This window comes from Neodiprion virginianus, chromosome 3 (genome assembly GCF_021901495.1).
Source record: "Neodiprion virginianus isolate iyNeoVirg1 chromosome 3, iyNeoVirg1.1, whole genome shotgun sequence".
In the NCBI taxonomy this organism is placed as follows: domain Eukaryota; kingdom Metazoa; phylum Arthropoda; class Insecta; order Hymenoptera; family Diprionidae; genus Neodiprion; species Neodiprion virginianus.
In genome coordinates this window covers 21,393,639-21,406,715 of record NC_060879.1, presented here as the reverse complement: position 1 = coordinate 21,406,715, position 13,077 = coordinate 21,393,639, and the positions used below count along the sequence as shown (strand labels likewise).

Genomic DNA, 13,077 nt, shown 5'->3' with positions numbered 1-13,077 from the left:
CGCGTCGGGACGACGTGGAGGGGGCGTCGGCGGTCGCTACGACAGAACTAGAGCCAGAAAGCGAGGGCTGTTTCACCGTAAGCCCGGAAAGCTCTTCCGCGCCGGCCTCCCACCATTTCCCTATTTTGCATAGGGCCTGCGCCGCGACGCTCCTCTCTCTCTCTCTCTCTTTCTCTTTTTTCCACCCTCTCTCTTGCTTTTTTTTACTCTTCCTTCTTCTCTGCTCCTCGCGACGCCCGCGTCCTTCCACCTCCCATCGCCCACCGACGCCTGCAGCGGCAGTAAAATCGAGTACAAGACGCGTTTCGATTTGTCGAGGGTTAAAATACTGGCACTTGTTGTGTTATATAAATACTTCCTCTGGGGGAGGGGGAGAAATGTCGAAGATTAATTAACGCGTTATGGGTGAGGAAGAAGGCAAGGATAAATAGAGAGAAAAAAGATTGTACGATCTCATCTTTTTCAAATCAACTTATTAGATAGTCCGGATATTTTCATAAAGCATTTTTCATCTTTCGATTAGCTTTCTGCCTACAATATATCAATCATTGATCAACGATTCTCAAGTCAAAGGTGAGAATAAATTATTATCAATAAAAAAGAAAAGTGATAGAACGTAAAAAATCGACCGATGGTGAAAAAGCTCGCAACGTTATTTCTGAGATCAAACATGTGTGCAATTTTTGGGACGTTGGTTTCAATTTTGCATGAAATTTGGCGCTCGAATATAATACGAAACGGTGAGATATCAAAAGAATTTAGTGCATTTGGTGCAACATGCGTATTGTACAAATTAGCGACAAATTTTCGAACTATCTACTATATACTAAATCGAAAAGGAAGAAAGAAGTTTTCTTCCGAAGTCTGGCTTTTGATTTGTAATGCGAACGATATTTTGCTAAAAAGTGCGCGGAAAAAAGAATATTGTTGGTTTTGCATCTCCGGTGGTGAATATATGAACAGCATTTTATTGGAGTTAAATATACAGCAATTGTAGCAAGATTTACAAATCCTATAATAAGAGTTACAACATGCTCGAGTAGATCAACCAAAATTGATGTAGTCTTGACTCCAAAAAAGTGCTGTCCACATATTCACCACACAGACGTAAAATCTAAATTTCATTTGCCTTCGTGCGAGTAAATCAGCGTTACGTGCCCTCCGAATTTTACCGTGCTGTAGAAACATGACATTTTTGTCGAAAATTAAACGTGAGGGGTGGAAGGACCGCGGCACATGATTGGTCGATTTCAATTGGCCGGCGTTCCAGCTTCCGAGTGCAGAGGAAGGGTGGTTTCGACTCGGGCAAGTTGACGCCTACGAGTAATTAAAATGAGGGAAGGCCTGCGGGGGAAATCGCGAGATGGAAAGAGCTCCTCCTCCTCCGTGGCGAGAGGGAAAACGAGAGAGAGAGAGAGAGAGAGGAGAGGGTTGGTTTCGCGGCGATAGCGCATGTATAATTAGTCCGGGAGACGGAGGACGGGGACAAGGGTGGAGCCGGATGCCCCGCGCATGATCCAGCATCCACACCGCCTAACCTGTGCCTCTCTAATGTATTCATAACGCCGGCGCCGTCCGTCACCCCCGAGGCGTTCACCCCCCACCGTTGACACATATAGTACACATTAGATTCCGTCAAATTAGGGCACTATTTCTGCCCTTTTTTCATGCCCGAAGACGCTACGAACGTAACTTCTTACCCTAGAAAAAATTCTCTCGTAAATGTGTAGGATTTTTGGTTGAAATCTGCGAGACGAGCGCCTCGCGGCGGCGTGCGACTTTTTTTTAGTTGTAAAAAAGGTGCAAAAAGGCACGTGCATTCCGGTTTCTTTGAGGTGTTATTTCGAATAATCATGGTTAGGGTTTTATGTATATATATATGTGATCGGGCAGATTTTTGAATTGTCTGGAAATGGTGGTAGGTCTTTTTGGGGCGGGGTTGAAGTTCCGAATTTGAAAATTTTCGAAAATTCTTGATTCGGAATTATTTGATGGCGAAACTTGACGTCGAGAAATCGAACTTCAAAGAAACCTGTTCGTATGTTCGCTTAAAACTCCAGAATTACCGAACCGATTTGGAATCTCTATTTTTCTGCAGACAGCTAAAAAGTACGGCCGCGTTTAGGCTATATTTCGTTACAACCAGACCAATGGTTTTTATAATTTTAGGGATACAACGATATTTGTAAGCCGAGTCGGAACGGGATTTCAAACTTCTACAGGTAGAGGTTAGGTTAGGTTAGGTTATAGATTAGGTTACAAGTTAGGTCAGTGATTATCAATCTTCGTTCAAATGTTCTCAACTTTAAGCTAGATTGTTTTATTAAAATAAAATTATCATTTTGTTACACTAAACTCGGATGCGGGTTGCTAGTAGTCGATGAAAACAAACGTTGAGATCTATATTTCGCAACCCTTACGGAGAGGCCGAATCCGCCGATGAGTTTACGAGGCCGGAAATATCCCGGCACCGTAATACGAGTCAATAAATAAGGAGAGGACGGTATGTGCGTCGGGGGTGTAGGTAGATATCTTGGAGAAGAGGCGCATCGTTACGTGCTCGCGGTTTTGCTCGGCTATATACACGTGTTAATGACCAAACGTCGTCCCTGCGGCTCGACCTAATTGCGGCCGATGACACTACGTCTTTAGGGTGACTCTTCTCCGTCTTCACCCTCGCCCTCGTGTCTGTCGACCGTTTTCTCGACACCCGCAGCCGGGCCTCGGGAGAAACCCATGCCAGGAAACCACTTCGACGAACACGTGAAAAATTCTCGATTTCCCTGGACTTTATTTTTTTTCATGAAACGAAAGTAACGTTTGGACATTGAACCAGAATTCAAGTTCGATCCGAATTGTTCTCGAATAGAATTGGAGATTCAATATTTAGTCCTACTGTTCCGCAATGAACGTGAGTGAATACGCGTGCGAAGGGGAGTGTTTAAAAAATTGATGTTACGTTTGTCACTGGAAAGATTCGGGAATCAGATTCCGCGCAACGCATCAACAAATTTATCATCAACATGGATGAAAAGAAGTCCGTAAAGAAACAATTTCAGCTCTGTAGCTCACGGTATCCAAACGCAGTTCCAAAGAAAACAGTTGTCCGAATCGTGACGTTATAACCTATGTACCGATTCGAAACGATTTCTGCACAACTTTTCACACGCGTTTCGTGCAATTTCACAGCCTTAGATATCTCATCGTTTCAAGAATTATTTATACGCTACTTCAAAAACACATTCACCAAAGAATATCGATTAGCACCTGTGCAATAATAATAATAATAACCATGCAAGTACATATTATTACACATCTTGTCCTATTGTCGACGATTTTATTCACCATTGGGCCTCAGATACGAATAAACGAATGAATCGCGGTACGAATCCGACATGATTATGCGGTAAACCGGAAGTGATTAAAAAAAAGTCTAACATAACGTGTCAAGAAGTGAAAAAAAAAATAAATAAATAAATAAAAAAAGAAAGCAAACATTGACGAATGACGTCGGTAAATTATCATCTCCGGTAAAGATAATGAAATTCTTTCGCCGGATTATTAGGGTTTGACTTTTCCGGCTTGACCGGCTCTCGTATCTCTCCTATCCTCCTCCGCTTCCCCGGGGTGCACGAGGGGGTTGAACTACGCGGTGCCATCGAGGACACGACACCGTCTTATACGCGACATGGGGGTGTGAGTTAATTAGACCGAGTATACGTAGTGCACGGCGCCTAGAAGGGGTCGGGGAAGGTCTCGTCGTAATATCTGCTACGTGCCACAGGTCAGGCCGCTTATTAAAAACATCGAGCACACTGGCCGGCCGTGCAGGGCTAACTCCATCCCCCCTTTGTCCGTGCAGCGTATCTGACGCGGTATAACTTCAGCTTTCACCCCCGTGATAGGTCGAAATACAATCCGGGCACTGCGGCAGTTCGAATTTAGGAGGTGAGAAAGCACGGGCCAATATTTCAACCCCAATTGCCCGCTCGGGGTGAATATCAACCCGCAAATTTTTCAAACTCCTCGTACAGTATCTATTAGTGACTCAACTTTGACGATGACTTACAATGTGTAAAGAATCAATTTTGGTTAGGAAAATTGAGAGAGCTTTTTCGGCGATTCTTGAATAATATGTAGATAGTTTTTTTTTAGATTTTTAGAAATCATTGTTGAAGCCGGATGTCACTTTTTTAGAGCTGGGTCGAATTTTACTCTGTGTGACCGGTATGCGATTCTACTGAAATGTGACCAATTAGAATCAACGTCTCGTTTCTCTGGTTTCAGAGGAATAAGGAAGTTATTGGAATAACCCCAAAAATGAAAAGTTGAGTTTTCACTAGATCTAAACGTTTTGAAGTTTGGAAAATCACCTCCAATTATTTTCTGATGAACGTATGTGTGTGTACGTATGTATGAATGAGATCAATTTTTTCATCTATCAACATGAAATCCGTGTGACGCAAATCGATTTCGTTATCAATTCGTTAATTCTATATACTCCGTTACGTTGTTAAAATAATTATTCGCTATAATTAATTCCTGTCACCGTCCCACTGCACAGTTATTAGTAGAATTTACTAAATGTTTGACAATTTTTTATGGATCTGAAACAAAGCATAGATATCTAAGCTTGCATTTACGACTCCAGTATCTTCTGCACCCATTTTTCCCCGAGATTTTTTGCACCTTACGAATACAATAATTTCATATATACTCGATTCACGACTACCTCGTAATAAAATTACTAAAGAGTATCAACTTCCGGCCAACCAACCTTATCAAGGTTCCTATAAACGTTTCGATTACTGTCCGATGTAATTGCGCAATCATCAAAGGTGATTTGTCAATTATCCATTCCTCGTATTCTTCGCTAATGAGATGGCTTCGTGCGAAAAAAAAAAAAAGAAAAATCGAAAAAATGATGATGATAATAATAACAATGATAAGCAAAAATGAGCTGCTTTTTTCCCGCTTCTTCCTCGCATATACCGGCTCATACCTAATATTCTCCTTGATCAGTATAAGCGCGTGGGTGTTCGAGATCCGGGGTGGTGGGATGGTTTCAGTGGGGTGTAATCGGGGCTCCATCAGGGCACCCTCGCTGTATTACATTAATGATATTGATTCAGAAAAATAGAATTCACCAAGCTGCGCTACTACGCTGTTCCCGGTATTGTGTTACACTTATATACCTGTATACCTGTATACCTATATACATATACGGACGTATTTCCCACCCGCAATACCCACCCACACAACTCACACCCTCCATCCCCTGGCCAGTGCGTGTTTTCAGCCTTTTTTTCCCACCTTCTTATTTCGTTCACCTTATATTTTGATGCTGCGCAGCAGATTCACCAAATTCGGAAATCCCTTATTAACAGATAATCGAACGTCTTCAATTGACCGCTGCACGGAGGGAAAGAAATTCTCGTACCAAGAGTATAGATTTCGTTGGAGTCCATTCGCTTCGATCTAGTATCCCTTATCAGTTACAAATACGATAATGTCAATTCGACAATTTCTATTCAGTTGGTTTGTCAAAGTGATTTAGTCAAGCGAATTCCTTGATTCAACGAAAGCCTTTCTTGTCGCGATCGCGTGAAATTTTTTGATGCGTTTTCCAAACTGAGTCGACTAAATATCAATTCATTTGAAGTTTTAAGTATTCTTTCTTCAAGTCGCAAATTCGTCGACGGAAACAATTAGAGAATATATTCGTCGTAAACATCAGTGTACTAGTAGGTAGGTAGATAAATTGGTTATCAGACATATTACTGCAAACGAAGAAAGCATAATAGCAAGTTTCGAGTTATAGAAATTGATATTGACTACAAATAAGCAAAAACTATTGACACATGTTCAATTTATACTTTTACATATGCGACAATAAGTTTTCGGGTTTCACCTAACAATTATCGGGGAAAACCGTCCAAAGTTTGAGTCATTAGAATTACAAATGATATCATTCGAAGAATACATTTTCCGCGCTTGAACAACTCTGATGTAGAGTCATTGCAAAAGATTTTCGTGGCAACAACTTTCATTAATTGTTTCAATCATTGAACTCTTGACTCAACAAAACATGAAATAAAGCAAGCTCAATTTGTTTTAATAAAAAGAATTCATATTTTTAAATGAAAATGATTCGAGGTACGTTCGATCAAATTTTTAGTCATTCCGATCAAACATTTTCTTGATAATTATACGAAATTTAAATTACTTCAAGGAACTCGCGCCGAATTACCTTGAATAAATCGATAGTCAGCACGATCATTCAACGGCTTGATTCAATTCTACATTATAACTTGACACAAATACGTCGTCCAACAAAAGCATATTTTTGAATTAAGTAAGTATTGCGTCTCTCTCGCCGCACTTGACTGTAGCATTTGATTGAATCAAACGAATATCACCTGACTCAAACAATCCTTTCCCACCGTGTGTATAGAATTTCATTCTTCTACGTCCATATATTTTCATACTACGGAATATAGTTCGGTACAACGCGTGAATCAAAACTCATTGAAAAAAATGTTCGTTAGATTTGCATACAATTCAAAATTACGATTATGGGTTTGCTTTTTGCTTTTTTCTTTTCTAATTTCAGAAAAATTAAATAACTCAGCCTCTGAGAATCCGACCGATCGAACAATCAATTTCTGATATGCGATATATCGGCGAAAGGAGAGAAGGTGGGGAAAAAATAGGAGCAGATTACTTTTTTCCCCGACGATGGCTAGACATCCCTCGAAGCTAAGGGTGGCTGAACTCGCCGGGGCGCGTGGAACTCCTTCATTTGCACACTAATGCGTGTTTCTACGTCTTACGCGCGGGTTAGTTCGCGCCGATTTATCATTTCATTTCATTTCTCACTCTCCTTGCCCCCCTCTCCCTAACTCTCTCTCTCTCTCTCTCTCACTCTCTCTCTCTCTCTCGGGCCTTTCTGTTCGATTACTCGACGTCTGGTCCCTGCGGGTAGTATAGACCTCTTCTAATGACCGTAATTTCCAGAGGAATATAGAATATATATATATTTTTTTCCTCATTCCCTCTCACTCTGCAGTCGTGGTGGTGGTGGTGGTGGTGGTAGTTTCTCTCTCTCTCTCTCTCTCTCTCTCTCTCTCTCTCTCTCTCTCTCTCTCTCTCTCTCTGTCCTATCTTTTTTCCGTATTTATACCGATTGTAACAAATATCCCAGACCGATCGATACGGAACTAATCAATTATTGACTGGCCCGTGTCATCCGGCCTGTAGGAACTGCTTTGCCATTATACACATAACCTTTATTTTCATGTTGTCGTTGTACGAATCGCTAGCTTCGAATAAATTAATCTCGAAAAGAAAAAAAAAAGAAGAGCAAAAAATAACGAAATAAAAGAAAATTATCCTGTAGCGTTAATTAAACTGCACGGCAAAGCAATTGCAGAGATTCAAGAAGAGATAAAAAAAGAACATAAATTTGTATTTGAACCAGTGCTGACACGTGTAATTATCAAGCATATATATATATATATATATATATACGTATATACGGGTCTACGATCACGTTGCATGTGAGACTCGTGATCACGTCGGTGTTAAGAAATATATACGAATGGTACACGTGTGTGGGTACAAGGCGCGTTGAACAATTACGAGCAATTAATTCAGGTGCATAGCTTATAGGCTGGACTATATAATTCTGCGGATAAGTGCAGGCGCGTGTATATCCGTAATATTCACACCGTGCCTGTGCGCATGCATACGCTTACGACGAGGGAGTAAAACGGGGAGAAGGAGATGACGATATGCTGGAAAGTGACGGAAGAAGGCATTGCGGCGGCTGGTATGTTCACCTACGGTGAAATGACCCAGTAATGATCATGCATGTGAATTATCACAAGACTGATGTAACTTTAACGATTTCGAGATGATATTATATACCTAGGTGTGGGTATATAATGTACCAATCTTGTACATACGCCTGAGGTTTTTTCTTTAAACAAAAACAAAGAACACGAAGCTGTAATACTTGCATACTAAAAATTTATGGATCGACGGCTGATACACGTATTCGTTACGCGAGCGTCGAGTGAAAATCTTCTTTTTCTATTTACTTTTTTCCAACGCGTGACCGAACAGTTCGCTACACGCACTGTGAAAATTTGATTGAAAATAAAATTGAAACGAAAAGCAAATTTATAACAATTATAACCGAGAGTAAAGCTGGGATCAGGTAGAAGTCTCGTGTGAAATGGTATCGGAAGAAAGTTGAAAGATCGAAGAATCGCGGGAGTTTTTTGTGCAACTCGGTACTCGACTGAACAAGTTCACGATGTGTACGTTCGATACACCGTCTCAGAATGATGATTTCACCGCTGTATTTTACTAGAGCGTTGGCAATGAGCGCCTAGGTGCAATAAGAAGTTGAAAATAATTGAGAGATAATCGATCGACGATTGCTAAGTACCCACGTAAAAGTAATTACTCGGTGATTGCTAAAGGTGAAGGGATCGACTTACAAGGCAATTCAGGCTCGAACAAATCCTTTGACAATGAGAATCGGTGACTTTAGATTTCTTTTTGAAATATTTACAGAAATCAAGAATACGGGTCGATCCGTTCCTTATCGAGCAGAATCGTAAGATTGGAATCGAACGAAATTCGAACTGATACTGTACAGAGGAATACTTGTCTACTAGGTTTTCTTAAGCTTGTGCAATACCGATTTTTTCCGAAAAGGTAATCGAACGAAGTTCACGATTCGAGTATATAATATGGTGAATTAGAAGGATTGAATGCATATTAGATCCAACTATTAATTTATTGTTTTTAGATTACTCAAGGCGGTATGCGACAGTATATGAAATGTTGAATTCTTATCAATCCGAAGTTTGTAACCATACCGTAACGATCCATCTTTAGAAAAACTCGTTATTTCGAAACCGTTAACAGAGCATGAAAAAAAACTCACATTTCGTAAATACAGCTTCTTACAGTTATTCTATCGGTGCAAAATAGTAATTCTTGTTTCAACGTTTCGATACGGTGACGTTACTAACTTCAGCGGTGCGAGTTACGACGATTGAATAGACATCGTATCCAACCGTTAATTCGTCGTTATTGGATGTTTCTAAAATTTTTGAATGCGAGGAAAGTTTTCCATTTTCGAAAAGTAAAGAACTCTGCTTCGAACCGTAGCTGCACCCTATAAAATTGAAAAGATAGTTCGACCTCCCTTGGGAGCAAGCGATTGATTAACCCCTTCGGCCAAAACTGCGAGAGAATCACCCTGAATAACTAAAGACGCGGTGAGAGGCAAGAGCGTGTCGAGCAATGTAGCGCCGCGGGACCTTGCGTAGTTTAAAAGTTAGTTAATTATAAATTGTAATTAGTACAACAGTCGTCTTGACGGCCGTCCGGTATAACACACGGGCACAGAGCGGCTCGGGCATAAACTCGGAGAGGCGACGCGTATGCCCGATTAATTAACGCCCCTCCGGCTATTAATTATTAATTGCCAAGCCGCGCGGCCAGTTGCCCGGCACCTTGCAGACATCCGGCTGTCTCCTGCACCCCGCGCTAATTACAACGGAGACGTAATTACGGGAATTAAGGAATTCGGTCCCTCGATCCGTTCGTTCCAAGATATACGCACAGCGCGACCGGCCTTCTCACAATAACGAATACCCACCTCGTTTCGTCCACTGCTAGTGATTAACTCTGCGCCGGGTATTTGCACAAATGGCAAATAGTCTCGAACGCACTCTCACACATTTCCAACGTCGCCCTGCACTCACCACTCACACCTGCGCGTAGAAACATCCGCGTACGTAGATCGAAGTAAACTGCAGGGTCCGTTCGGTTTTCGATACCGGTACGATCGTCATTCGATCATGCTCGTTTCGAGCCTGCGCGACGCACAAACCAGGCATACGCACGATTCTCCGAGGATAGTAGAAACTCGGCTTTGTAAACAGAAGCCCTTCGTCAGAGGTCGGAAGGCACGTTGGCCTAGGCCGGCGAACACGTGCTCACCCGAAACACGCGGCACACGTGGCCGAGGTGAGCCCGAAAAAAACTTCACTCGAAAGGATTGCCGACCGTTTCCCTTTTTCCTTTCTCGAACCGAGTCTCGTGCAACAAAGAGATTAGACCCGTTGTGTTTTTACGCTGTCGGACGAGTCGTTGCACATACACCGGTTGAACTTGACTCCGAGGATAACGTAGGACATTGCCGGGTAATGCTCGTGGCTGGCTGATCGCGTCGAGAGGAAGGGAAGATCGACGGCGTACTGCCGGTAGCAGGGTCCGTCACGTGGTCGTTTAACGCGAGGAATCGGAGGTAGGCGGGTGGATGGACGCAAGGTTGGGTGGCCGCGCCGTTTCCCCCTCTCGACACAAGTCTCTTCTCCCCCTCCCGCCTCTCTTACTAATTCTCTGAAAGGGGTGTTCGCGCGTCACTCGCGGTTTTCGCCTCGCGTGGCAGGGGGGGGGGGTGGGTGGGGGGGTAGGCGGAAGGGCGGATCGGGAGGGATGAAGAGGGCGAGTAATCGCGGAGATTCCCGTTCGCAATTAGCCGCGTGGTCCGCGCGGGCAGCGTGCGCCTCGTCCAGCGTCCGACACGATACTACTACGCCCCCTCTCTCTCTCTTGTCCCCCTCTAGCCGTTTCCCCCGCCGCCGCCTGCCGTCTGCCCCCCCCCCCCCCCCCACACGCCGCCCGCCGCCGCCTGGACACACTCGTTAAACAAACGCCTCGGAGTCGTGACGTCACCTCGCGAGGTGTACAATTTTCATACGAGGGTACCTGCCTGCCACCTCGCGGCCCCCGATCCTCGTTAGCCCATTGTGTGGGGCCTTAGCGGACCTGTATTTCCAGTTAAGGGCCGGAAGGTCCCCTCAATTCGAATCGGAGGTTTCTTGGAGGCTCGCGAAATTCTGTGTCGAGCGATGGCGTCGACGATTTTTGAACTGTTACACGGGAGGAAATTGTGAAACTTGACAGATCTAGTGCGCGGCTGCGCATGCGCGAGCTGTGGCGGATCTTCGCGCAGGCCAGCCACCTCAATCTTCAGCCGTCAAACGCGGCTTGTTTAGAGCTTATGTCGGTGGTGCCAATTTTTTGTTTTCTTAGGCTAAACAGATGTCGAACAATTCGTGCAGCAATTTGGGTGAACTTGGTAAACCTTTATTGTCGGTTGACCGAAGGTCGATGACTGCTACGAGTCATCGTAGCGACGTTGTTACAATTCACCACTTAACGCGAGAGAGTTTGACATCTCGTGACTAGTTTCGAGTACGTTACTTACCCTGTTTTGCAGACGTAAATATTGCGCGGTAGCATCTTGCCGACCAATCGAATTCGATTATTTTGCGCACGCGCAGTCGATCGTTTAGCCTGCTAAATGTCACCGTTTCTTTTAGTTATTCGTCATAAATTATAGATTGAGTTACGTTTATGCAGCATGTACATCTCTTATTTGACTAGACGCTTTTTTCAATACGTGTCTTAGAGCGGAGAAGCGAAATATAAGTAACAACGATAATAAGAAATAATTAAAGCACTACGATGTTGTTCGGTGTCAATTCAGCACTAATCGACCTCGTTCGATTCTATCCACAACAATTCGGACACACTCGCTCTTCGCTTGACGCGATGGCATGTCGTAGTATTTGTCGCGATTTAAGTACCCCGCGGCACGAATATCGTTCTATGAAAAATACATTGATACCTAATTGAGAAAAAATATTTAATGAATCCGCAGTAGTAAATTCACTGTTTTCGTGACGTTTAAAATATTTTTCAATCAAATTTATTCAATCCCGATAAATGTGACTTGGCGAAGCTAAATGTCAGCCATAACGGGCAACAATTGTTATAACTAAAATTGTCTTCTTTGACATAAGCATTTTTTTCTCAAGTCACAAATCAATTTTAGCTAAATCAGTGAATTTTAATATTCCAAATTCTTTTGCTGTATTCTGGTATACGGCTAATTTCTTTCGACACTTCGGAACTGTCGTAAGAATCTGAGAATCGTAGAACGTTAATCACACGTCCAGTGGATCTCAGCGGCCGAAAATTCGTTCATATAATATCGATTATTATAATTGAAGAGTGAGAGAATAAGCAAAATTGATACGTGCCGAGAAAATAAATTAAATACGAAGAGTTTGCAACTTTTTTCCTCCATGTCGCGTTTGAATTTCGACAATAAAATTGAATCGGAGCAATTGTAGCCGCGTGGCTATTACGGGATGGTTGTAACATATGTGCTAAGTAGTGGGTATAACCTGGGTGTTGTTGCGAGTGTGTGCCAACGACGCAATCAAAGCGCGTAGCCTCGACAATTACTCGCGCGGCTTCATTTTACGACAAATATAATTATTGTTGGCCGAACACGGTCTATAATTATTTTCAAACAATCGCGCGAACAACAAAGTAATACGTGATTCTGCCTCTACTTATGCACATACGTACGTATGTATGTATGCGTATGTGTGCGTCAGCAAGTATAGTTATAACTTTCTGTACTTTATGCGGTATTATATCCGATATCGAGGACGACGACCTCGGCCGAAGCTTGCCCTTTGAAAAACAAGGAATAAACTATTTTACGCTCGACAAGTAATTAATTGTTACGATTCGCTATTTATGAGCTGTAAAAAGTATTCGAAACTGTGCAATGTCTGATATATATATATGTATTCGGATGAAAACGGACTGAAATTTGAACACGCGAATCGAGGAACATTGTTGTACCTTTTATACCCAAACAACTTTCTTTCAAACGTATCTTCCGAAAATCCGACTAATTGATCAACGATGAAGAAAGAATTGATCAATTCTCAAATACATTCGACGAAGCGAAACTTTTCTTCCCATATTATTTTTCCTCTTCTTCTTCTTCTTCTTCTTCTTCTCCTTTTTACCCCACTGTATCTTTGGTATATAAATTACCGCGAAGATTGAAACGAGTCCAATGGTCTGTATCTAAAGCCTGATAAACCGCGAGATATAATTACCTACTCCAAGAGAGTATAAGAGCGGTTCTCAAGTCTGACGAGAAACCGGCTTCACTACTGCTGT

General features: G+C 42.6%; 1 protein-coding gene across 5 annotated transcripts in view; it reads right to left on the bottom strand.

The window, feature by feature from the left end:
• LOC124300045 (zinc finger homeobox protein 3) overlaps nucleotides 1-13,077 on the bottom strand; it is a 207,356-nt gene that overhangs the window by 158,089 nt on the left and 36,190 nt on the right. For 2 of the 5 annotated variants that reach the window (XM_046753663.1, XM_046753665.1), the window contains exon 1: nucleotides 9,680-10,380. The exons of 2 other annotated variants lie outside the window; for them this stretch is intronic. The gene's annotated coding sequence lies outside the window, so the exon portion shown is untranslated. Of the gene's footprint in view, nucleotides 1-9,679; nucleotides 10,381-13,077 lie in introns of those variants that run through there. One more of the 5 variants, XM_046753667.1, reaches the window with a different exon arrangement.